We start from the raw sequence: 27,694 nt of genomic DNA, 5'->3' as shown, positions 1-27,694 counted from the left end.
TCTCCCCTCAGTTTGGTGGCTGGCAGACGATAAGGAACGCTAATGCATTCTTCCCTTCCAGCGTGGAACAGATGCCAGGGGACCACAGCCCGAGGTCAGGTGATTCAATCTACCTGACACTCAAGCAGAGCGCTGATCAATAAATCCCCAATGCTAATGTCAACACCGGGAAGGAATGCGTCTACCATGGCAGAGAGAGGAAGAGAAAAAAAAAAGTGAGAGGTAAGTGCAAGGTTGGTTGGCTGAATAACAACGGATAAACTAGAAATGGGAAAATTGCTTTTTGCAATTATTTTGTATTTTATTTTGTAGGTTTGGTGTTTTGTCGTCTTTTGCAATTCCCTCGCAAACCAAAGCCGGGGCTGGCTCTGGACCAGTGAGCCGGGACATCCGTGAGTGGGGCTGCTGCTGCTGTGTGGACTTAGCGTGGCTGACATCCTCCTGAGGTCCGTTGAAAAGGGCACGGATTCATAGGGCGTTAATAATCCCCGGTCCGAGGCCTGAAGGTGAGCTGTCTCTGCACTAGGCTCGGCACGCTACCGCTGGTTCACCCGGGACTCCCCCCATCAAGGGCTCTGCTAATCCTGCTAAACAGGCCCCTGATGAGTGCCCTCGTCTGGGGGTGAGAGGGAGAAGGAGTTGGTGATGAGGTCGCGACCCCCATTGATGTTGTCCGTGAAGTGAATTGAACGTGTGTTGAGTTATGCACCCTCTTGACTCTTAATGCCAAAACCAATTCAAAATAGTGCTCTATTTCCTTTTGAATATGCTGCACTTCAGACCTATTTATAAAGATGAGAGATTGCCATTTTTTGTTCATCTTCATTGTCTATTGTTGTTTGGTGTAAGAGGCTGGAACGATAAAGTTGTGTTCTTAAAGCACGAAGCTCATCTTGCAACGGAAGACTCCTAGCAAATGATGTTGTGTTTATTGGAGTGTGTACCAGATTTCATTATATCCATTAATCATGTTCATTATGGGTTACTGACTAACTGACTTCTAAAAGAGTGTGGCAGAGAGAAATATTTCAAGGCCACAATAAATAGACTTGGTAGCCGCCAGCCGATCCTATCAGGTGACCAGACAAGGCTGCCATGACGGGCCTTTTTAAATCAAATCAGACTGTCTTCACTTCACGCTAGCAGTACGCCTTGGCGACTCCATCCCCTGTCCACCCTTGATTGTCACGGCATTGTCCATAAAGGCCCAACAAGCCTATAATCATATACAAATTATATATATGCACAAGCAGAAGTACTGGCTTTAGAAATGATGTTCATATGGTTTACTATGCTACTATTCGGAGTAGAAAGGCACTAATTTGCATATGATCTGACAGGACCATTGTGGGGCTTCCCCGGGGTTCCTCCTCATGATTGCATTGTGTTATGCCAGTGAAGCTCGCTATCCTCGTGAGACAGGCCTGATCTCGCTGAAGTTCACGTTCTGTTTCTCTAGTGGAGATCACTCTGCCCCCCCCCCGGGTGCCTGTTGAAAAGCCTCTCCTAAAAATAACAAAATGATTGGACCAATCAGCACTCGAGGTAGGGAGGTTTAGTTTGTGATGAAGCGAGCGGCAAGCGTCGCAGTCTGCAGTGTTTCAGAATCAATGGCGGCGCCCGAGGAAAGCGGGGCAAGGCGACGGAGCAATCGAAACCGTTTTATCTGAAATAGACTGAATAACTAAGAGAAGTTTGCACGGAAGGATTCCCTCAGAGCTCATGTATTTGCTTTACTTCCAACTGAATTCGGCAAGAGTGAAGACGGCGCAAGCGTCATTTGGTTATACCCTCTGATTGGCTGGAGTTGCACCACGTTGGCACCCCATGTCTGGAAATCACTTGGTGCCCAACTGAGTCTGAATCGTTGAAAACTTGAGAATCTGGATGGTCTCACGAGGCTCGTTCCTTCCCCGCCAGATGTCTTCATCACCGCCCAAAACTATTACGCACAATTAATTGATCCCACCTGTGTTCAGTGCTCTTTCCCCCTGTTTCACAGTTGGTAGACAAGCGAACATAACTGCCCGTTTGTTCTCTGTAGCCAGGTAAGGCTCTGACTGCTGGGCTCGCAATTGTTCTGTTTGTTTGCAAACAAAGCAAGAGCCCTCTTGGTTAACCCATAAAACATCTTCCAGGCCGAGACACAGCTTTTGTGAAATGGAGGAAGGATGAAAAGAGGTCGATTTTAATTCAGAGCCATTTGGTTTTCTTTGGTTTACTCAAGCTTTGCTTCAAACCCTTTGTCCCCCTTCCACCAGGTGTACCCCCTCTGAATGTGGTCTCTCTGTAAAGCCTGAAGACCGTAGCTCTCTCTCTGACTCACTGACCCCCACGCTTCTGTTGAGTTCACTTAAGACATTTCCCTTTGGTTTGTTTTTCCAGGGTTTTTCTCGCAGGTTTCCCTGAGGGGAAAAAACATAAAATAAAAAGTCCATGTTCTTTCTATTCAACACACTATGCCCAGAAAGATATGTATTTTAGACCTGAAAGGGATTTGTAATGATCTCAACCTAACATTACCCTCGCCTCTCGGTTTCCAACTAGCACTTGGCACTTGGCTACAGCAGCTACAGCAGGTTTTCGCTCTTTCACTCAACCCCCATCACATCCTGAAGAATCAAAGAATCCCATTTCTGAATACACCTCCTTATTTTTTTACTTGTAGATATTACATATTCTGCCAGTCGATTTTGCTCAGAATCCCAATGTTTTGACAGTTAATGATGAATAATGGATTTATTGTATTGCCACTTTCAAAACACCCTTACAAAGTGCTTCATATGGAACCAGGCCTGTGACAACATGACAACAATGGGATGGATTTAATAGAATAATCATAAAAAAATATGACAAAACTACAATGGTATGTGGGCAAACTGTTTAATGGATATTGGATCAGTCACTTCTGATTCTCAAGTTGACAGTTGGCCAAGCTGCTGTTGGGTTCCTTGGAAGATTTGGGCTCCATACATTGCTTCTGCAATGTTTGTTTGGATCATATTTCCTTTTTGATTGACTTAAAACAAGTGTTCCTCTGTGATGTCTCCCTCACGGCGGGCCATTTTTTTTTACTATTGTATCAGAAAGCTTTAACCAATCCATCTCCTTTGATGATTCCTTTCAGAGCTGACAAATGCATAACATAATACAAATATAATAACATTGATGGCATGGCCGTAACTAGAAAAAGCTACTGTTGAATCACTCCCCCCCCCCCCCCCCCCCCCCAAAAAAAAAAAGAAAAAACGTCCTCTACTCGCTCCCTCTCCTTTTGACATTGCTTATCTTCACTAATTGTCTCTCACCTTGCCTTCCTCCACACACGAGGCGTCTGCTCTTCTGTCTTTGGCCATTGGAAGGCGGCCAAAACCATTAGCCTGCTGACGGTGTGATGCGGGCGGACGGAGATCTTTACTGTTGGCTAAGGCCATACAAACGTGTGGGTGGAAACGGGGTAGACCGAGAGCAACCTATAAAGAGAACAACAGATTCATAGAGAGGGGCAGAGAGATATTTGGTTATTCTGAATATTCACCAGTTCTCGTACTAGAAGCTGCTGTGGTTCACTGGGAAGGTAAACCGCCAAATCCCAAGAGGCTGGCACTTTCTAGTGCAGACACCTGTCAAGGCAGCTCCTTTGGTGTTTGTGTTTTGCACATGCATTCTTCACACGTTTGTAGCCAAACCTGAACACCTACGGCATTACATTAGATAGACATTAGATGTTTGGATTTCACCTTTTGCCCATCACAATACAGAACGGATGCATTTAATCTCGTCGACTCAATTGGATTAGACGTAGAGAACTTGAAAAACATCCTGGTTTATCTGGATTGCCATGTGATGCATCATGAATTTAAAGTAATGGTCTAGAGACTCTCAACCCCAAACCATGTATAAAACATGCCAAAATCGACCCCACCTTTCACCAAAGTCAACCACTGAACTAACGATAAAACAAACGTCTTCCATTCGTAATCCTGCTGAAGCCTTCAAGAGAGGGAGGTAACCGGCCTCCATATCTAAATCTCCCTGATAAATGTATGCATGAGACCATGAGTTCATAGTGTCACAGAGAGACCTTCACACTCAATTTGTCTCTTCAAGCGTTGGTGGTTAGATGATGATTATTATATTTAAATTGATTTGGCCAGCGAGTTCACGGCAGCTCTCTCTCTCTCTCTCTCTCTCTCTCTCTCTCTCTCTCTCTCTCTCTCTCTCTCTCTCTCTCTCTCTCTCTCTCTCTCTCTCTCTCTCTCTCTCTCTCTCTCTCTCTCTCTCTCTCTCCTCATATCTTTAGGATTGTCACGGGGAGGGCGAGCGTCCCCGTGGAGACGGCTATGACACAGGAACATCGTTCTGCATGCAAATGGGGCAAACTGCTGACGCTTTATGTACCCGTACGTCAGTGCATTTTACCTCCTTGTTAACGCACCTTGCCATTTTCCCTCAATCAATACTCCTTGGGGGGAGATCAATCCCCGAGTTCAGCATAAATGTGTCATCCGTTTCTCATGGCATCGCGTTCCTCTTGTTGTCTGCACATCTCCCCCATCAGGCCACAAGTCGGTCGTAAGCCCCGAGGGGACCAGCGACACGTGGACACCGAGTGTCATGTTGTTGTGTCGTTGAGCACACTCACTCGTGGAGGATTGTAAAGTAATCCAGGGGCTAATTGCTGTAGTTGCTACTATTGAATTAATCTGACTGTACTACTAGGTCTGCATTAATACCGTACCAGACCTAGTTACAGACCCACATACAAAGACAGACAGACGAATACATAACGGATTGATGGATAGATACATATTGGTGATCTATCTGGATCAGCAAGCGCACACACTTAAAGTGAGCCACGTAGTGCAAGCCCTTCCTTAATAGCTAAAAGTGCTGAAATGACATGTAGCCATGGTATTGAGTAGGCAGACCATTTGTGATAGATCAGCCTCCACTGATTACCCTCTGTGTCCCTGGGGAGAAGATAACCCCTCCCTCATCCCCTTCCTTCCCCCTTTTAAAAAGGCAAAGAAGACGTGGTTTAGCCCATGCATTCTGAGCAAATAGGCAGGCACAAATACATTCTGCATAACTTTGGAGGTTGTTCCCCGGGGAGGCTTGAGTAAAAATTAATCCGAACCTTATTAGAAATGTTTTGCTGGCTCAAGTGACTAGATACAAAATCCCATTACCTTTGGCTGACTGCGGGCTACGCGGACGTATGACAGGCAGGGAGGCAGCGGTCGGCAGGTTCTTGATTTGAAACACACTTGAAGCATGATAATTTAATTTCCTATCAATAATGGTGGTGATTCACCCGAGACATGCCTAGTGCAGATGTGCGCTCAGATAATACCGCTGCTCAGGTAACTATAAACCCACTTTCCGAGGCGACGCACGCTGCCAATTATTTGTTTCGAGGCGACACACTTTATCCGCGGGCGCGGGGGAGGGGGACGGGGAGGGAGGATTTCATATTAACAAAAGCCCACGTGTGTGGTTAACTCACAACGAAAACAGGCGCCGCTGCAAACGGAGCCGGGGCCCGCTGGGGCACCATGGGAAAACCATCCCTCAACAGATATGGCAATGCTGCTCTGGGAGACCCATTTCATCCTGGTGCATGAGACATAACTCTCCAAGCATTGTCTGTGACATATGGTGGGTTACATGTGGGCGTGGGCGTGCCAATTCCATCTCCCTTTTTGCACCGCACTGGATGTGACTGAGAGGGAACAATGTGCACGGCATGTAAGTGCATGACATTTCTGGAATAAAATATGTAAATATGCACTTCTTTTTCATCATCCCAGTGAACAGTGACGGTGAACATGCAAACAATTGCCAAGGGAATTAGCCAAACCGTTTCATCTTCTGCTGTGTGTTGGAAAGCAGATGAACTCAGAATCCGTGACCGTGGAATACATGTATAATACCCAATTTGAGTGTGAAAAGGTGTGTGCATGTGTCTGTGTGTGTCTATCTTGAATGTTTGTGTTCCAACTGCGAAGGATAGGACCGCAAAGTGACCTTCTCCTCCAACACCTCACACTCTTTTTTGTGAGATGCCTAATAATGTTTTCAGCTACGTCACAAAAAGGACACATACTTTGCTTTATACCTATTACCAATGGGGGAAAAGAGATTTGCTGACCAACTGTATGCATTCTAACTATAACCACCACATTAGATCTCTTTCACAATTATCACAAAACGCTTTATAATGAGCATTTCATTTCAAAACGCTGTATCATAAAACAATCCAGATGATCCATTCGGCTACCTCTGGAGTTGTTGTAATGCACCTATAGGAGAGTATCTCGCTTGCGTCCTGTGATGCGCCGCGGTGCGTGTGGCACACAATCCCTGCCAGTGTGCGAGGAGAGATACTTCGCTGTTGCACCGGCTGCTGCACCTCAATTTTGCTCTGCATCTTTTCTTATTTTCTCACTGTAACGTCGAGAATTGTACGTACCCACATAGGCTAATTTCAATCGAGAAATCGACCCGATGTCTTTGGTGGTGGAATACAGCAACAAGAAGCCCAACGAATGGACGGACGTTGTGAGCGTTCGTCTGTGTTTCAGCGGGGTTATAGAAGGAGTTGCAGAACCTTCGTTTTTGCTTTTGAGGGATCTGGATAGGAGAGGCAAGCCAGTTGAAAAGGACGAGAATTCATTTTAAAACACACACCGATCGGAAAGAAAAACTCCGGTGTGCTTGGAAGGACAGGATTTATTAGAAGGGGGGGAAAGTGAGATATTTTCCAACTAGTGTACTTATATGCGGATATTTTTTGCGAGGGCGCTCCAATGCCCCATCGACACGAGCCATCTGGTGTGTGAATAGAACAGAATAGGCAAACAGAGGTCTGCAAACATCACTAAAAAGGTGGACTTTCTTGTGGGGGGGATTGACGTCACATCTTGCCCTTTCATTAGTTTTTTCTCTAAGTCTCATCGTGAATGCATACAAGGCAGAGGAAGATCTGGACACAACTAGGGAGGAATTGAACCCACCAGCTGGGTTACAGCACGGAATCCTCCGTCCAGGCAGCGGACTCAAGCACGCTGCTCTGAACTATACAGAGGATTCATCCCGAGACAAACCCGCAGAGGAGACGCTGGTCCCCGGATCAGGTAGGTCCTGCAAAAAAGATATTCTTGACACCTGATGAGCAGTCTTGAGATTTTATCGTGCATGTTGAAAATAAAAAAGGACGAAAAACAATATTCACTATAGCTAAATGACCAACCACAAATGTATGTATAAACACGTCTCCTCGTGATTTTTGTCGAACCGTCCTCGTTGGAGCCGATGGTATACGCACACTTCTCATTTTTTGGCTCTTTAGCCCTGGTCGTGGTGTTTAAATTGTGACATTTGAACTTCATCTACGCTTTCGTTGTTGTTGTTGCGTTATCACTTCTCCATGCTAAAGAAGCACTTGCAGAGCCTAAATGAACGCTACGCCCTGAGTCGGGCGCCTACAGTCGTGACTGATGACTAGGTCTTTACGTGACCAAGTGTTCGGTTCAGTAATGCGATGGAGCTGAAGTTTAAATTAATAAGGTAGGCCTACTTGTTCGATAGTCGTTGTTGGTAAGTGCTCAGGTCAGGTAACACTTTCGCGTATTTTCCTCTTGATGCCTTGGATTGCTGTGTGTGTGTGTGTGTGTGTGTGTGTGTGTGTGTGTGTGTGTGTGTGTGTGTGTGTGTGTGTGTGTGTGTGTGTGTGTGTGTGTGTGTGTGTGTGTGTGTGTGTGTGTGTGTGTGTGTGTGTGTGTGTGTGTGTGTGTGGTATTTCTAGCACCACCTTGTGGTTGAAGTTAGTCGGAGATGGTATGTTTTGTCCAAATTTAATTGTAGTATTTCAAAATAGAATGCGGAAAAAATAGTAAAAACTTTCTGACTGCAGCCTTTCATTGTAGTGGGTGTATGACATTTACTATGCAGTGTCGTGTGTCGTGGCTCGAAATGATGATGATGATCAAGAACAACAGTTGACTCAATCACCATAACAGCATATTACATTTGAACGATGATGTCAATACAACGTCTGTTGGTTTATGCATTATTAATTGATCTTGGAATCGCCTTGGAATACGCCCACAGTATAAATCCCTCAAATGCATAAAAATGTTTTTCTCCTGGATATCTGGCTTTGCATGTCTTAAGAGATTTTACCTTGGCCAAGGAAATGTTTCATTCATGAATTTATTTTGACCGTGAATACAAATGCAGGGCATTGTAAAAGCAGATGGGATTCTAACTCAATAGTGACCCTACAGTTTGGCTCCCGGTGTTGGGGGGGGGTTGGGGGGGGCTGGCTGGGGATGGAACACCCTAGTCTCTACACAATATCCTGCTCCCTATTTATTCTTTGAAGCTCGACCATGTTTCTGTTCAGACTGCAACAGCGAGAGCTTTCACCTGCTGTAATGTACACCCATGTGCTGTTCACCTATATTAGACTCCTGGGTCTGGGTGACATTGCTTTGTGGGGTCGTCGTGGCTGACAGTGTTCGTGGGCATTGCTGCCTCTTATAGCACACAGTTAAAGTGGGAGTCCTTAACAAGGTCCCGTTCCCTGGGAGTTGGAGGAGGGCAACGTGTGCTATGCATCCGCACCACTTCATTTAGCAGGGACACACAAACACGCACACACACACACACACACACACACACACACACACACACACACACACACACACACACACACACACACACACACACACACACACACACACACACACACACACACACACAGGCCCCCCATGGCGAGGATATAGATCAAATATGGCATATTTCAACATGGTTTTATTTAAGTTTAGTTTGCTGAGAAAGCGTATGGTTTCATCTTGGCTCGCGCAGGTCATAACTATTTACCATATTCACTGCGTTGGCCCGCATTAAGTCAAGCGATGGCGGGAGTCATTCGCCCAAGGATACGCTAACAATGTCCCTTCTGTGTTTGACAACGTATCATAACGGGGAAGCCGGTATGTCTGTCTCTCTACCTCCCTGATCTTCCATGACGTGTTGCTCTCAAGCAGACCTTCCTCAAGGTTGAGTGTTGCTGACATTTCCTTGGCTTGATTACAGTGTGTGGTTCCTTCCGGTAGGTGAAGGCTCGCATGTTTCTAACAAACTCATTAAAGCATTTATTCATCCTTCCTCCCGAATGTTTCAATCTTCACAGTGAAACTTTATTGTTTCAATAGTGTTTAGATTTCCAGGTCGAAATTATATTTTGAACCCACACTCAATGTTACTTAGGTGACATGTTTAGCCTTCTTCATTGCACTATGAATTGAGTTGTTTTAGCATCGGAGCTTGTGTTGCTTAGAGACTTTGATCTTCATACTGTGGTGTGATTTGGGGGCAGATACAGAAGAGCTGTAATTTGGATTTCTTGAGACCTTGATTCCTATCCAATTGCAATTGTATTGTGTGAGAAAGGTACTCAAAACCAGCGGTTTACATGCTCTTGTTTGTCACAGGTCCTCAGCTGTGCGCCGCCAACGGCTGGCAGAGGTTAGTGGTGCTGAGAATATTCATTGTTATTGACCACAATTGTCTGTTTCTTGATTTCTTAATAAGTCCTAATAACACATTTCAAGTGACAGACACCTGTTAAAGATATGTTGAACCAGAGCATGAGTCTACCGTCAATGTCCGTTCTGTCGGCTTAATGTCCACACATTTATCAATCATTTATTTTTCATGCATGATTTACTTTTATTGATTCTTCCTTCATTACCTACTTCGTCATTACAAACAACAAGTAGCAGAAGCCAGGCTTGGTTATCTAGCACCAATTATCCGTACGCAACTGTAATATGTGTAATATCATTCAGATTGATGGCTTAAGAAGTCAATGGCTTCAGTGAGAAAGCAGGCAATAATTTGGCTCATGTTTTCACAGATGGCATATTTGCTTTATATGTTGCTCTCAGTTGCTTTTCCCCCAAATATTAAACACTGCGTGTGGTATTAACTGAGCTTTATTGCAGTGACGGTGCAGCTCTCTGTATTGTGGCGGTATTAGCTTTTGAATGGTAAAACAACGTTGTTTTTGGAAGTTGTTTCGTAGGCCCTTCATTGTGTCCTGTTTTTGCGTTTCAGACAACAACAGTGTTCCAGGACAGAATCAAATCCTGTCATCCTACATTATCTCACCATGTCCAATTGGTTATGACTATGATTTGGGGAAACGGATACATTGTTTGGGAGAATCACTGCAATCCAAATCCAAATTGGAATAAAATGTGAAATGAATACTTTCCAGTCGGAAGCCATGTAGACACGACATGTTTCTATAAGAAAGAAACGTATACCGTTCCATATCTTTGGAATATTATTTCTCACTGTGAAAGTGCGATCAATACAGCAAAGGGCAGTGGTGTTTTTTTTTTTTCAATGATAGATATGGTGAGCAAAGAGGATATCTGCAACCCCTGGCCAAAGAAAATCGAGATGCATGATCTCATTGAGTGGCTGATCAATTGATGGATTGTGTGTGGGAGTCTCAACTCCCCGCTCCTCCGAAGGTTAACCAGCGGAAGACTGTCCTCACGCGGGCAGCAGGCGGTCAGCACCCTAGTACGTACACGGCCGCCTTCCACTCGTGTGTGTGTGTGTGTGTGTGTGTGTGTGTGTGTGTGTGTGTGTGTGTGTGTGTGTGTGTGTGTGGAGGCTGCTTCATTGTCGAGATGTGCATCAAAGCATGCAGGGTTGTCTGGTGTGTTGTAGGTTCCGGTTTCAAACCCCAGCGTCGGTACGTCTCTACCTGTTGGCTCCCTTGAGCAAGACGACTCACCCCTTTTTGATGAATGATGAAACCATCACCCTCAGTTGTTGCGATGGATAAATAATAATAGTAAAGTAACATATTATTTTAAACCCAAAGGTTTGTTGTTCTTGATAAATGGTGAGGCTACTCTAGTTGTCCTTTGTGGCAGTGTGCCTTTTGCTGGCTGGTAATCAATATTTGTCTTGAAATAGTGAAATATTTCCAGAAGGAAACTCCGCATTTCCGAATCGAAAACTGAGTGTGAGCGTGTGTGCTTGGCTTCTTTCCAAAGTTATTTTTGTGTGCGTCTATGTGCTCAAAGCTGGGCTTTGGCAGAGATGCATCATCTTCCAGTGATTCATATTCACTGTAGCACTTGTCAACCGCTTACATGACAGTGATAAATGAACAGGAGAGAATGGGCCGAGCGTGCTTCGCAGGGGATCTGCCTACCTACCTGATGTCAATAGAAAGACAGCGTTGTATGCGTTTAACGCGCTCCTGCTCCTCTCCACCTGAGTGGGATTTGACAGTGGCATGAAATTGCAGCACATACTAGTACATTCCAGAAACACAGTTTCTCTGTATTCTTTGTATTCTACCTATACAGATTTGTATGCAAGCACTCGGAGCAGAGTTGTGGGTTGCGTTCCTCCTAGTGTCCACAGCCTACCTATCCTTGAGCAAGACGGCAGCTTGCTCAAGGATGGCATGTAAAATGGCATGTATCGCACTGCATTTGTAAACAGATTCCTAAACTGATTGACCCCCCCCCCCCCCCAAAAAAAAACCATCGTGGCTGAGGTGCTGGGCTGCTGTAGTCTATAGCTTGGTAGTTATTTACCGGCATGAGGTCCCATCAGATGGTTTATTTAATGTTTATTTCATTTTATTTTGTGGTTACTTTTACGGTTTCAGCAAGGCAGCTAAAGGGAAAGCAATTAAAATAGGCAGAGCTGGAATCCAGACCCAGAACTAATCCTGTGGTCATAAACCAAATGCAATGTAATCTCAGACGAATATGATGAGTCTCCCTGAGCAGGTTGGGGAAACTGGCAAATGGGGGATGATTTCCAGGAGTGAATAAAATGCATTTCTGCAAGCTACTCTCTGAATACATAACTCAGCGGTTGTTTTAAAAAGTAGTTACTTTTATTACCCAGTTAAAGCAGTTGTTCCTAATGGCAACTGTTAAAAATGTTTATCTGTAATTGGAGTTTTCTTTTTGTGTTGGCCTTGCGTCGATTTTTTGGTTTGAGAGAAACCACGAAAACTCTGAAATAGCTTTTTGCTAGAGTGTTTTCGTGAGCATACATGAGGTGTTCCTCTCTCCCTTGCGATTAAGACGCGGGGAATGTTACATTCAGATACTTGATATGAAGAATTCAGATAAATGTCAGCTGTTGATTGGCTTTTGTTCCATTCAGCAGTGCCTACAGTGAAGCCTTTCTTGCAATTACTGACCATTCAGTCCTTAGTAACTCGCCGATACATTCCCATTTCCCTCCACTCATTAGGTTAGTGTGTGTGTGTGTGTGTGTGTGTGTGTGTGTGTGTGTGTGTGTGTGTGTGTGTGTGTGTGTGTGTGTGTGTGTGTGTGTGTGTGTGTGTGTGTGTGTGTGTGTGTGTGTGTGGGGAGACATAGACAGATTGGCGGCCTGCCGCAGACTCATTATGTTGCTACAGAGTTTAGATTTTCACGGATGAAAATCGATACCACCCTAAAGATGTGAACTAATAAGCTAAAGACTGCTGACCTGGATATGTCTTGGTCAAGTTTGGTGTTAAGGCAATAATCATCCATTATAGTTGTCCAATTTCACAAAGGACATGCGATGCTGGTGAGATTCTATGCCGTTTTTATTTTTTCTCTTTCATTAAAACGACCAAAAGAAACGATGTGTCTCTACAGGGCCCATCTATCAGAAGATAAGCAGGTAGATAATTATCTTTGGTGGTAGACTCTCTCAATAAAGCCGCACAGAACCCCAAAACCCATCCATCCTATTAGGATGACTCTGGCTGCGTCTGAAATACAAGGGAGATCTTGCAGGATTTCTTTGAATGGTTTTCAAGTCTATTTAATAATAATAATAATAATACATTTAATTTAGAGGCGCCTTTCAAGACACCCAAGGCCACCTTACAGAGCATATAGTCATCATTCAAAACAATGTAAAACAGACTAGGAATAGAAGAAAAACAGAGGTTAAACATGAAGAGTAATAATAATTATTATTATTTGTATTGACATGTTTGCTATCTCGCCCATAAAGCCTTCAACAGGTACGCTCACAATCCACCTCTCGGGCCTAGGGCCTACTACAACCACTCAGTATGAAATTAGACAGTGTTAAATTTACTTGATTCAGAGCTCCAGTGTAACAGTTTTTCTCCCTCAACAAGTGCCTTCGATATCACAGGCACGCAAACACAAACAGGAAAAATGGAATGGCATATCATTTAGTTTTTGTGTCACTTGTAATGTTTTTCTATTTCTTCTATGCAACAAAGGATTTCTGACTGTTAACTTGAGCGCACTAGTTGACAATATTACAAGAATTAAATAAAGCTTCTGTGTTCTACGTGGAGAATGGTTCGATTCCGTCGTTCATAAATACAGATTTATTTTAAGCCAGTCCCCTCTCACCCTCGTCATGACGTGGCAGGCCGTGTCATAATTAATCTATTTATATTTAACAACTTCCAATAGAAAGTGATGGGGGGGAAGTAAATTTGTTATATTGCTAATAAAACCTCCTACTTGTGTGCACTGAAACCTTTTCCCCCGGCCAGCCTTTCCCTCCTGCACACCAGCTGGAAGTCTTCTCATTTGTGAATTGTGCATTTTTATCAAACTTCAATATGTCCTTTTTGAATCATCTCCAAACTGGCTTTTTATGTCGCTCCGCAGGCAAGAGCTGCCTGCCTCTTCCACAAGTCTTTATTACAGCTGTTGTGTCTTTTAATTGTTCATTATTTCTTTATTTATTTGTTTTTCTTCAGCACAGCCCTAGTCCCCCTGTTGTTGTTTTTTTTTCTTTTTCTCCATGTTTCCTTTTCCCTTCCTGTTCGTCCTCCCCAGATCCTGAGTCCTGCCGTAGATGTCCAGCTCCATGTAGGGCACATGGGGGGGTGGGGGGATGGTGTAGCCTCTCAAGAGCGCTGGCCTCTGGGTCTCAACCGTGTGTGTGTGTGTGTGTGTGTGTGTGCTGCTTTGTATTCTAATCTCAGAGTGCCGTATGTTTCTCTGTTGCCGTTGGGATGCACGGGGGGGGGGGGGGGGGGGGGGGTTGATGCCTCACTCCAGTCGAGGGAGGTGGACTCTGTATCGGTGTAGCACACACTAAACGCTCCCCAGCCCCCTGTGTGTAATCCATAGTGGACAAATTGCGCTCATTTCTCATGTAGGTTTTAACAACCACTGTGATCCGTCTTGCGGTGACAAAAGGAAAAACAAAAGCTCTTGTTCAGGTCCCAGGTTTGCTGCAGCCCAGGGAGGCTGCTCCGGGACGGCTTGTCCCTTTCTATATCTATCCCCCCGTATTTATCTTTCTTTCTATCTATCTTTTTTGTCAGATTCCTTTGCTCTGTCGTGTGACTTACGAACCGTTCCACCGCTCGTTTTCGGCTCCCTCAGTAGGGCTTTTGTTGCTCTGCAAAGCTCTCTCTGTTTCGGTGGGCCTCTGCCTCTCTCACACACACACACACCAACACAAACACACACACATACACACACACACACACGCACACACACACACACACACACACACACACACACACACACACACACACACACACACACACACACACAGGGCCAGTTCAGCGCTCAGCTCCGCACCCCCCCCCCCCCCCCCCCCCCACCCCCCCGAGAACAAGCCCTTTCGATTGCCGCAGGCGATGTCCCCTGCCCCACTTTTTTTTCCCTCATTTCCCTTAAAGAGAAAAAAAAGAAAAAAAACCTCAACGCTGGGACTGCAGCATTGCGTCTGCCTGGACCTATCCTTGGCCCTGCTCCGTCCCGCCCGCTGCCCCGTCCCCTGCCTCGAACGGCTCCCTTTCCTGCTCCATAACTCATGGGCTATTGAACCTTTACAATACGACACCACCTGCAGATCAATATCCCCCGCCCGGGTCTCCTCGTCGTCACTTACATCCCACACAGACCCGCCGCATCACGCTACCCACACAGCCCCCTGTCCGAGTTCCTGTCGTTATAAGGTCTGCACATCCCCCCCCACCGCACTCCCCCCTCTCCCTCCAATAGCCCTTTTCCCTGCAGAGACCCCTACAGCGCCCACCGCCACACCGTGTGACTTTCCAATCATCCTAATTGACTCTTGGTGTCCCTGGCTCTGCGCTGTATCAGGGGGCCTCTTACCTTGATTGACAGGTGACGACAGGGACTTTGTCGGCGGCGCCTCCTTTGAATCATGTTCTCTCGGGCTCAGGCCCGATAAGGGATGGGATGGTGATTATGGGCGTCCTTGCATCGGCAGGGGTGACAGGGGGGGCCTTGGGATTATGGGTCTGCGTTCTGGGGCACCGGGAATGAATGAATGCATCAGTATTCACCCGGAAGCCTGTGTCTGTCTGTCTGTCTCTCGTTCTCGGTCTCTCGCTCGCTCTCTCTCTCTCTCCGACTCATTTTTGAAGGGTTTTAGTGAGTGAACTCATTCGGTTCTGACGAGAGTAGATGACTTTATGTGGTTTTATGGAGTGGGAACCCAGGATATGATGAGATCTGTTGACCCTGCAAAATGTTCATAAGATACGCTGTCTGTCTGATGAGTGGTTGATCTGGGAGACATTCTTCTCCCTGTGTTAGACACACACAGACGCGCAGCACTCACACACACAGGTGAGCGTCTTTGAGTGCCGACGAGCTTCAGATGATCCATTTGATTAGGCATTAGATGAGACCTACTGAACATTGGCTCATTGCTGACACAGATGATTCATAGGCTAACACGATAGCATGCATCATTCTTTATAGAGATGGAGATGCCTTGCGTCTCCAATTGAAGAGAAGGGCAGGGGACGAAAGCTGGTCGATGCGTTTGACAAGAATGAATTTGGTCAAACGGATGTTTTGTTAGGCAAGGCAAGGCAAGGCAAGGCAACTTTATTTATGTAGCACTTTTCATACACAAGGCAGATTCAAAGTGCTTCACATATAAACATTGTCATACAATAAAATAAAATAATAGATCAGTAAAAGAAAAGATATGCAAAGAAATTAGTATAATAGGCGGCTAATGATAACTTTAATAGAAAGTTAAAAAGGCATTTAAGTATTAAAATAGAAAATAAAGGCAAAGTTAAAAAAGCTTTTTAGAAAGTGCAATGTATTTAAGATTTAGCAGAAAGCTAAAGCAAACATGAAAGTCTTCAGTCTTGTTTTAAAGGTGCTCAGAGTTGGGGCAAGTCTTAAATCCTCAGGGAGTTTATTCCAACTACTTGAACATGAACATCCTTTCTGTTCCGACAGCGATATATTGATGCACTTCTTATGACAAATGTACTTATTGTAAGTCACTTTGGATAAAAGCGTCTGCTAAATGCCCTAAATGTGAATGTAAATGTATTTGTTGCATAGTAACTAAATCCTGCCTTCCCATGTTTCATGTTTACTCTTGGGATAATTAACAGATTGGTCTCAGTGGATCTTAGTGGTCTAGAAGGCTTATGTAGTGGAAGCATATCAGTTAAATATTTTGGGCCTAAACCATGTAGGGATTTATAGGTGAGCAACATGATTTTAAAATCAATTCTCTGACCTACAGGAAGCCAATGTAACGATTTAAGAATTGTTGTAATATGTTCACATTTTTGGGTCTTTGTTAGAACTCTAACAAATAACAGAAACTCTAACAGAATCTACACATTAAGGGAGCACACAGCATCTCTCATTCTGGCATGTTTCTATTTTTTTTTTGGTGTTGTTTGCGCTCTTAATGAATCATTGAGAAACCTGCAATGACAAGTGGCAACTTTCGTATGAAGAAAGTGAAAAGGAGGCAGCTGGAATTACTGTCATGTGTCCTTGGACATTGTCAACAGGATTCTCCTACGGAAGACCAGGAGATACAAAGCATCTTGAGGAGGGGACTGTTGACTTCTATTCCCTGCAATGTTACGTTTCTTGGAGAAGAGTGGCGGAAAATGGCATGGTATTTGACAGCTGTATGGGGGGTGGGACATTTTTTATAATTAATTTAATTGAGCGTATTCTAGGTAATTTGCAGATATGTGGTACTGTGCACTCATAAGTACACCGTGTGTGTGTGTGTGTGTGTGTGTGTGTGTGTGTGTGTGTGTGTGTGTGTGTGTGTGTGTGTGTGTGTGTGTGTGTGTGTGTGTGTGTGTGTGTGTGTGTGTGTGTGTGATGGGCGTGTTTTCAAGTGCAGCTGACGCTCATTCCGTGCGGCTAACTTTCTCCAGATCCTACAATGTTCTGGCTGCAGAGATTCAGAGACGATGGATGGGCACAATCAATCAGGGAGCAAACGTTGACGTGACCACTTTATAAGAAGAGGGAGTGAGCGTCCGATGGTTTCATTTTGATGAATGAAGCAACGCGGTGTCCTTGCGCGCGATGATGTTGATACGTGAGCCGTAGTTTAATTTACACGTATATTGTGACCTTAGGTGCACCGACACACAATCTCTTTTAGCACGCTAATATCATCGAATCGTTTTTGTAAATGATGCTTCATGTAGCTCTGCTCCATGAGAAGAGCACATTTAAAAGTTGTTTTTTTGGGGTTGTGAGAAGTGTAAACACTTTAAGTGTAGGCTACAGGCAACAGAGACAGCAAGGTAGAAAGCAGTGGGCGGCTTTGGCTAGCGCAGCCCCAGAGCATTAGCTGACATATCGGGGCCAATATGCTATAGGGAACAGGGAACTGCATGATTCTCCATTTTTCCCATGCACCGTACAATTAAGCCTACGACATGATCCAAAAGAATGGTGCAGCGCAATGACGTTCATACGGCCCCCACTGTGTGTTTAACCTGTTTAATCCAAAGCGGATCACACATGACCTTGTTACTGTGTTCCAGAATGCGTAAACACTATACGGTGATAAATCACATTATCATGTAGCTTATTTAAAAGGGCCCTGCAGGCCAGGGCATCCCGTGCCAAATTCAGATTTCCCAGATGCTGACTGGCAGTTTTTCCCGAGCTATGGCAAACGATTTGTAAAGAGGAGGCCCGGAGACAGAGTGCATAGGAGCGAAGAAGGTGTCTCATAGAAAATGTACACCAAATGATCAAGCCAAGCCAAACATCCTTATCCGAGTACACACCGTGGAGTACAGAGGTGGGGGCGGCGGTGTGGGGGGGGGGGGGGGGAGCGGCTGAGTCAGTCTGTTTTTTTTGGCTTTCAAAGACCATAAAGAGAGAGCTGACACACAGGTTGGTGTGTAGGCAGTGGCATACCGTTTCTGGCTTTCCACATCTTTGAGTGGAGCGTTAAAGACCAGCCATCGCTCAGCTGGCTGTTGTAGCTGACCCCGCCCGCTGGTCCACACATGATTCAGGCCGTCACTCACTTGCTCACATGTCGCGTGTTGCTTGACCTCCTCACAATGTGTCGTTGACGTCGTTCACTATGACGTCCATAGTGTTCATTTTTTTCGTCCCCCTCAACACTCTGGCCTGTGGGGAGCCCTTTTTTCTGAAAGATAATTGCGTTTGCGGTTGGTAGGGTCATGGTTCCCGAGCAGAACCATCCGACACAAGTGGTTCTGTGTCCAGGCTCTCTTATGAAACGTCCTGTTCCTTTTTTGAAGCGTCCTTCCTTTTTTTACCCCTTCTTGTCCCTGTCTTTAGACGCCTCCTTTTTTCAAGCTTCCTCCTGTCTTTCTTTTCACCCCCAGCTGTAAGTGGGGGGGGGGGGGGAAGGAATGGTGGCAGCTGAGATTTCCTTCTCCTCCCCTTCCTCCAACTCATGGAGAGGCTGCAGCTTCACCTACCACATATTTGCATGCCCTGTGGGTACATCTGCCCTGGGTTATATTTGGGCTTGGGACACCTGCTTCGCATGCAGCCGGCGGTCCCTTTTCACCGGGCTGCCAGCCGCACCGCAGACAGACAACACCTGCTGATCTGCAACCACGGGCGACGTGCCGGCCTCCAAGTGAATTAAGAATTCATCCGTATCAAGAGCTGGGGAGCGTCTCATCCAGAGGGCTCTCACCTTTGGCCTCTGTGTTGAGCGCAGGCTCTGGAAGGACATGATTAAAGGCTGTGGTGGTGTGTGTGTGCGTGTGGAGGGCGTTGTGCGCATGTAAGATGAAGGTAAAAGGGGGTGTTGGGGGGGTGGGGGGGGGGGGGGGGGGGGGTTTCCGGTGAGGGAACAATAGGTCAAACCAATCCTATTACCGTGGAGATAAATAAAAAAGGGAGGACATGACAAGCTCTCCGTGTGACAGATTGAGACGGATTACAGATGTGTAGGAAGGGACCGGTTCAGGCTGGTTGGGTGTGATGGGGGTCTCGGCGGTTTTAATCAGTCTGAGCTGGCTCCAATGTGTCGTCTCCTCTGCCTAATTAGCCTAATGAGTTGAGTGTGTGAGAAACGGGAGGGGAGAGGGGGGAAAAAGAAGGTGTGCAGATAGCTGACGAGTTAGAAGCGAAGCAATTACTGTACTGTCCGTCTTTTAGTGGCTTGGTGCCGCTGAGCAATTGAGATTAGCATCGATGGGTCCGTGGCCGCCGGCCCAACCCCTGCTGGGTGTTTTTAAGAGGCTGCCATCGATAAGACCACAGAGGGACACAGAGGAGGGGCTGAAGACGAACCCGGTCCGCCCAGATTGTGGAGTTTAGGTATGATGCTAGCGTACACACAATATGGATCCACCTACACAAGCTGGGCGAGCAGCCAATCCGCTGTTGTCTGACGCCATTGTGATCTTTTAACCCATGTCATCTATCATATGGGATATCGGGCATCAGCTCAGCATGGCTAAACTGAACCCATGCAAAGTCACATCACTAAAAACCCTCCAGAAGGAGTTAGAATAACCGTAATATCCCCATTAAACCCGGATGGATGCTTGGGTGTAATTGCTTGGATTTCCTTCCCAAAAATGAAATATGATTTGCAAGACATGTTTTCCTGTTTTTAATTATGACTGATATTAGTTCCATTGTTAACCGCTTATCGCATCTCTACAGAGGAAATAGCCTTTCAGTTTCCCATGGCTGGCTTTTCATCTCGGTGCAGTGGTTTCATAGTAATGAATAAAATTTGAGTTTATAGCCCGGGGGTCTTCTGGGACCAAGCGCTTGTTGTCGAGGGGGCATCTATGAGTTTGTGCGTAGATATATGAGATGGTAATTCCTATAGGCGCTTAACATTTGACCAAGCACAATCTCAGTTCCACACTAATAAAACTGTACACACACACACACACACACACACAGAAACGTGTTATTTGACACGCACGCATGGAGACATGGAGACTTTTTTTTACACACACACAGACAGACACAGACACAGACACAGACACAAACACACAGACACAGACACAGACACACACACACACCACACACACACACACAAACACTTCTTAGTTTTTCACACGCACGCGCACACACACACACGGAAACGTATTATTAGACACACGCACACTCGCCCGGTGAGCAGCGATTATTGGGTCTGACCGTCGTAGACTTGGCTGACTTCCTGTCTGGGTGGCCGGGCAGCGCACAAAGTGCCCCAGTTTGTGGGGGAGTCCCTGCAAACCAACTGTCTCCGTCTGCTACCCCCGGCTGACGTCTCATTAAAGGGCCAGCGTCCACATGATTAGCCTGTAATGTTGTACAGTAACCCAGGGGGAGAGGCCGGGCTGTCTCCCTGGCGCCGCGTCGGGGCCCGAGCCGGGGCCAGGGGGTTAATTGGAGAGCCGGAACCAGTCCAGTGAAATGATTTGTTAAAAGGCAAATGTCAAACGCCCTATTTATTTTTTTACGTCATTAATTTATTTAGTAAGTTATTTATTTATAATGCCGGATACCCATCAAATGAACCCTGTAACGGTGGCAGGAGCAAAACATCCAAACTGTTGATTTTTTTAGTAAAGTAAAGCCTCAACAGCACGGAGGCTGAGGCCTTTCCGATTGTTTCCCCAGTTAGTAAATGGATAGTAATAAACGATAAACATGTAACCCTCGTCAGGAATACACTGCTTAAGAAATCAATGAAGGACCAGATGATGGATTGGCTGTATTGTTTGGTGACATCGTCCAATATATATTTAGTGCAACTTGAAAAAGGCCTCAGGCCGAAACGTTGTTCATTAAAATATTATTCGGCATCTGAACAAGAGTGTGCGGTTTCTCTCAACCTGTCTTTATCACGTACACGATACCGTTACCAGCACCTCGAAAACGCTATTAAGAATTGGTGTGCGTTGGATTTCTCAACAAAAAGACATCGTCCAATATCTCAGAACAAATGGGAGATTGTGATGTAATGACACTATTTTTTTGTGCATGCCGCAATCAGCGAACAAGGATTTAACGCGGCAGCACACCATCTTATGAAGAGGAAAAAGAGAATAAAAAAAGGAGGAGACGGGGCCATTCAGATGGGGTACGTCTGAAGGGCACGGCTGTGTGTTCTGTGCCTGCGATGGACGTGGCAGCCCGGGCCTCATGGAAGTGGTGTTCCCCTGCTGCACTGTAACGAGCCAGACAACACTTAAGACTTAAGCGTCAACGGGTACATCTACCCGCAGATGAATGTAGCGGCTCTAATAACGTGGGGGGATGCTTCCAGTCACATTGCTTATGCTCAGTGGGCCGCTCTCCAGCTGTGTGCGTTTCAGAACCAACTCCTCACTCCCTGACACTTCCTCTTTAGGCTGCGTGCCAGGGAAACAATTGCATGGTTTTTGTGATTAGCAAAATGTCCGCACACGGCGATAATTGTAATAATGCGCTGGCGAATGATTCATAAGTGCGTTAGCGCAGCATCTGGCGTGCCTCAAAGTGGCCTTTTTAGGATATTTAGACCTAATATTTTGGAAGTGACAGTTGAGTGCAGCTAGAACAACACAAAGAGGTTAGATGACATGCCTTCATCCGCCCCACCATCACTGTGTGTGTGTGTATGTGTGTGTGTGTGTGTGTGTGTGTGTGCGTGTGCGCGCAAGGTGACCCGTGCTGTACATCAAACTGCCAAAAAGACCGCTTTGGGACGGGGTAGGGAGGGGTCCTAGCTTCCTGACTAGATGTCATATTTCTCCATTTAGTCCCTGTCTTACTACTGTAATGGAGGGGTTGTCCGCATGAGCGCCCCCACGTCTTCCGGGACGGAGGGCCCGTCCCCCCTTCCACGGCCCCGTCATTAACCCCCGGAGCCGGGGAGGGCTGGACCACTCCCCTCCTTGGAGGAGAGGAATGGGCCGTAAGCCGCCATGCTGCTGGTCTCTTTGAAGAATGGAAACAAATGGAATATTTATTGGATGTGGATGTTGAGTCGTTTAGTTAAATGGGGAACACAGGGTTTAAAACCAATGTAGGGTTGAGAAACGGTTGATTTTGCGTTAGGATTGTGTTCGCATCAGTGAGAGTGAGGCTGGCATCACAGGGGAATCGGCCCCTTGTTGGTTCTTGCCTCGCAGACGCTCTGACATTTGCATTGTCAGTCTGAGCCACTGAGCGTCTGAGAGCCAGGACACCCATGCACACATAAAACCTCCACTTAACAAAACACATTGGCTGTAATCTGGCCGCTCTCGCTGTGCCACTGTTCCGCAATAGTACGATTCAATAAAATAAAGAGAAAGCTAACCACAAAACGGCTTGCATTTTCTATTTGTAAAATATAAACGTCATAGAATGTTATTTTAGTAAGGAAAATATTCAAATCACTATCAATCAGCATTGACTAGAGATAGATACAGGTTATTTTAAGCTACAAGCTAATTGAAAGGTTACACACATAGGCGTCAGTTCCGCTGGGGACGAGTACCTACCAGTTTTCGACAAGCTTCATTTTGTACCCACCAGTTGAAAAAGACAAAACTTAAGTTTAATTATTGTGGATTATTACACGGCTCTTCTCAATGCTGTAGACTGCTCCATTCACTTGCATGGGCCTTCCCAACGTTCAGCTTTCAATTATTTTTCGTATAATTGACCGTTGCAAAGCATATTTGACCGCTGTCAAGGATTGATTGACGTCTGATTCACGTCTTCCGAAACACTCCGCGAGTAGTCCGGTACTTCATCAACCCCAATGTATTCGGTTGCTAAACGACTTCAACGTCTTTGGCACCTATTTCTCTGATCAACACTGTAACAAATAAATTGTAAAAATACACGCTACACAAGTTATTTTTTTCGTCTTGGCAAGAAGCCGTGTATTAAGCGGGATAATGCATAGAACGCCAATCATTATCGAAAATAAGCCCTTTCAGGGCGATGCAAGACCCCTACGCTTCGGTGTCAGTGCCTGTTCGTCCCGTCCCGTCTCCCCTTGCTTATTTTTGGATGAGCTGCCAGCCTGGCTTGGACAATGAATGGGGTATTAATACCAATACTCTTTAGCTGGGATGTAATGATGAGGCATCAGACAATCAAGTCATTTTCGCCTGAATAAATAGGTAAAAAGCACCAGAGCAGGTTGCTAGCAGGATGGACAGTATCAGAGCGATAACCTGTTTAACTAAATGGTAGGCTACACCACGGGATGGATCTGCAGACTACTGCCAAAAAAATAAAGGTAAGACGCAATGTTTATTGCTTAAGATTTGAACGTGCTGTGGCAAGGTCTTTTGTGTTTTTTTCACTCAAGTGGTCGGCTGTTTTAACTCTTGCAATTGATGTTAGCCATAGCCACCAAGAAGCCTAATTTTGTGTTCGCACAGTGTTGGGTATAGTGTATATGACGAGAGTGGAGTCGGTGGAGTCAGTCTGTTGTTGACACTAAGTGACTTTTGGTCGTTCTCGCTTTGCTTGAATTCTGGAATAAGCGGAGGGGAGTGCATGAGTTTTGGTCAGAATCCCTGATGTTGATTGGATGGACTGCGTGTTGTGAATTGAGAACCGCCAGATCATGATGTGATACAGCGTTCAGCTGTGTAACAAATATTTTTCGCTTTTTCAATCTTGACGACTTTTATAGTGCTGTGTGTAGCCAAACGTTTGGCCCTTCTGAACTTAAACACATAGTTAATTTCCTTTCCTAGCTCCTCTTTGTTTATGTTGGTAGCTTAGTCATGTCATGTCACCTTGTCAACATTGGGTACATGGAGCAGAACATAATGGGGTCATATGTCCAATGCTTTTTGGAAACGTTTTCCTCATAAAACGTGGCAGACAGTTTTTTGTATACATTTTATGCATTTTACAAAAGTAATTAGCTACTTGGGTATTCCATCTTTCAGAACCTTTCATTAGCTGCACTAAAGAGAAAAAAGAGTGCATCCTCATTTTACCCACCACTTCTGAAAATGCCCTTCCAAATGCGTCTCTGTCCCCAGCACATTTCAAACCAAACCTACGCCCATGGTTCCACATTGAGATTTAAAAAAGCTCCGGTAAAGCTCCCATTTTGGGAAAATAGTATTTACAGAACACGGCCAAAAGTTGAATTATGAATCCAAGCCAATGTGATACATCCAGTGTAAACACTAGCACATGGTACCGTGATACATCCAGTGTAAACACTAGCACACCCCCACCCTCCACCTTGACCCGCCTCTAAAAACGGCACGTTTGTGGAAAGCTCATTGTGGGACTGGCTCGTAGTGGCTGTTATCTACATCATGGCTGAATTTCTTGAATGTCTTCAAATACTGTATTAAGGGCCCACTAACACCTAAATATATAAGCATCCATAAAGTAGCATGCCATTTCCTAGTATTTTCCTTTTCAGTGACGTATTGATAGAAGGTAATACATGAGTAGCTGGCCTGAATCACTATCAGCGGTGGCATATACAACACAATATAAAAAACAGGCTCCTGCTATTTAAATCATACTCCTTCATAATTCACACATACACACTCACGCATTCACGCACATGCTCATCTAACCACCACAGGGAGATGTGAATCATGTCAATTAATGTGTGGGTGAGCCCAATAGGTTCTCCAAGTTCAAGTGCCGCTGGGCTTTTCAAACTGCCAGTGGAGAATACTTAAATTCCTATCTATGGGCTATCAATTAGCAAAGATAAAAGAGGTGTTTTTATCCACCCCCTCCCCCCCTCCCCTCTGACCGTGGACATTGTTATGGCCCTGTCGGTGCCTAGCATATTGGAAGGCATTAGCATGAGGGTGATTTGCATGAAGGGTTCCCTTTTGATCATTTTCTCTCTGTGAACATATCTTTAAGACCCAATTCCTGAAAGCAATGTTCTGGAAAAAAGATCAGAAGTGAAATTTAAGTTATAAATTCCTTCCCTGCTCTAAGCAAATGTGAATGAGTCACCCAATCCTTTGTTTATTATAATTATAGTAATGATCTGAACTATGATCTTACAATTGACCCAATGGCTCCTTTAATTAAACACATTGTTTCAAGGTGGTAGTCTAAGAATGTGTCGGTCTATTTGTTTTATTACACAGAAGGGCACATAGTTGCATGGCCCAGATCTAATAAAGGGAAACCCAATGAAATATGTCAAAGGAAATCTAGAATATATCAAAGAAAATCGAAACAATTCTCTTTTCCTTTTTCATTTGCATGTATTATTCAAATTCTAATTTAAGTGAGCCCCCTGTTCCAGCTGGAATTCAAACACGATGAGATCGACAAATACACTTCTCACACACAATAATTGTTGGCTGCCTTTCTCGGACGCAGCCATGAACATCAACAGCTGCCAAGACTGTGCTGCCCACGTCTACTCACACTTTGCCGCTGTCCTTGGTCCTGATGTCCAGGTGCATCAGAAATGGCATTTGGACTTCTGAAAAAGAACGCATCTTGAGTTTGGAGGGGAACAGAACGTTCACAAAGTGGTTGGTGGAGACTGACAAAAACATACAAACTAAATCTGTTTTCTCAAAATGTGGTTCTTAGTATGTGTGACAAAATAATTATTACTATTATAAAAAAAGACATATTACTAGCATATAAAATATTACTGGGTTCACTGCCCCTATAATAAAGTATCCAATCATCTTTTTATCTCCATTTGTCCATAATTTGTATTCATCATTCATCTCTAAACAAATAGACGAATAGAACATAAAATGTGCTGTTGATTTTGACACATTTTGAAGGACAAACAACCATCCAACACATGCAAACAAAACAAACAGGGCATTGAACAAGCAAACTGAGGCATGCACCATTTTATTTTCCACTTGAGTCCACAAACAGCAGCAAGCTGTCTCCCACTACCTCTGGCTCGCTTGCGTTGACTCAGACACACACGCACACGCACACGCCTTCGTTTTCCTTCAAACATGCTTTCAATCATGTCTAGCAGAACTTTTAGTCTTTAGCCCCGCTGCCATAAGCTGTATGACTAACTTGTTTCAAAATGGCCTCCCACTGAAATTCCTTATCTGAAACGTAATACTCTACTGGATTATTCTGTAGCTGGAGGTGCACATTGTAGCTGATTTATTTTCAAAATGACTGTGTAATGCACACACAATCCATGTATCAAACATGGATTGTGTGTGCATTACACAGAATATTCCTAAACCCATAGTGGTGGCTTCCTCCGTGGACTCAGCCATTGAGATTAGCCTCTTTAAACAACACTTCCCTTGTTATTCTCCAAGGGGTACTAGGCGTATGACTGTGTTTGTGCTGTTGTTGATTGACTTGATGGTTAGCAACTGGAGAATTCTACCGAGACCGGTGATGCCAAGCTCTCCATAGAATATTTTTCTGTGTGTGTGTGTGTGTGTGTGTGTGTGTGTGTGTGTGTGTGTGTGTGTGTGTGTGTGTGTGTGTGTGTGTGTGTGTGTGTGCGTGTGTGTGCATGTGCGTGTGTGTGTGTTTCTCCAGCTGAAAAGACACAAACTACATCAGGGAGTTCCACGGACGCAGAGGGAGTCCCAATCGTGTCATTATCCCGTTTTTGAGTGACTTGTCGGAGTGATAGTGCCATATGTTCTCTATCAGATGGATCTGAGAGAGGCTTGAGCTTTGACAAGTCAAACACATCAATGACACAAAAACAGACACACCACACACACAAACACAAATTTTACACATGATGACAATTGATAACGCTCCTTTCTTGTATCCTCGTCTTACCCTTTCAACTACGACCACTGGGACTTTCAAGCCCTTTTATTCTCTACATCTATCTTTGTCCTCTCTTTCGCGGGATTCACTCACTCACTCACTCACTTAGCCTTCTGGATAGTGTACAAGAGCAGCATATCAAGGCTGCAGGTGTGTGTTTAAAGGACCCATGACATGCCACTAGGTGTGGTGTGAATAGCTGTTACAAGCCGTTTTGGAAATCTGCCCCTTATGACATCACAGGTGGGCGTGTCCATCTAGATGTGTGACGGATAGAAGAGCAACGTTTGCTACAGTCTACTGGGTAGGCTGGTAGACTGATCTATCCAGCACACATCTAGGTGGACACGCCCACCTGTGATGTCATAAGGGACAGATTTCCAAAACGGCTTGAAACGGCTTATCACACCACACCTGGTGGCATGTGTTGGGACCTTTAAGATTCACAGTGTTTCCGCCATAAGCTCATAAGAGTAATTAGATGTTTCTGCTCGGGTGTCCAGGTTCTCTCTTAGGTAGGAGGACATGCCGCACCTCTCTCCGCTCATCACACCTTCTGATGTGTGTGGACGGCTTCCAAAAGACCAAACAGACAGGACGAAACTTGTTCAAAGTATTGTAGTGCAATGGATGCTTCCACAGCAAACCCAATCATGTTAGCGTAA

At 45.1% G+C, this 27,694-nt stretch overlaps 1 protein-coding gene across 1 annotated transcript in view; it reads left to right on the top strand.

Moving 5' to 3' along the window:
• Positions 1 to 6,374: 6,374 nt before the first annotated feature.
• The window catches only part of grik4 (glutamate receptor, ionotropic, kainate 4), a 262,913-nt gene continuing 241,593 nt past the window's right edge, over positions 6,375 to 27,694 (top strand). The window contains exon 1 of the mRNA XM_030381795.1: positions 6,375 to 7,139. The gene's annotated coding sequence lies outside the window, so the exon portion shown is untranslated. The remainder of the gene's footprint in view (positions 7,140 to 27,694) is intronic.

Source organism: Gadus morhua, chromosome 16 (assembly GCF_902167405.1).
Source record: "Gadus morhua chromosome 16, gadMor3.0, whole genome shotgun sequence".
In the NCBI taxonomy this organism is placed as follows: Eukaryota; Metazoa; Chordata; class Actinopteri; order Gadiformes; family Gadidae; genus Gadus; species Gadus morhua.
Note: the sequence above shows the minus strand (reverse complement) of the source record. Positions and strands in the feature narration are given on the sequence as shown.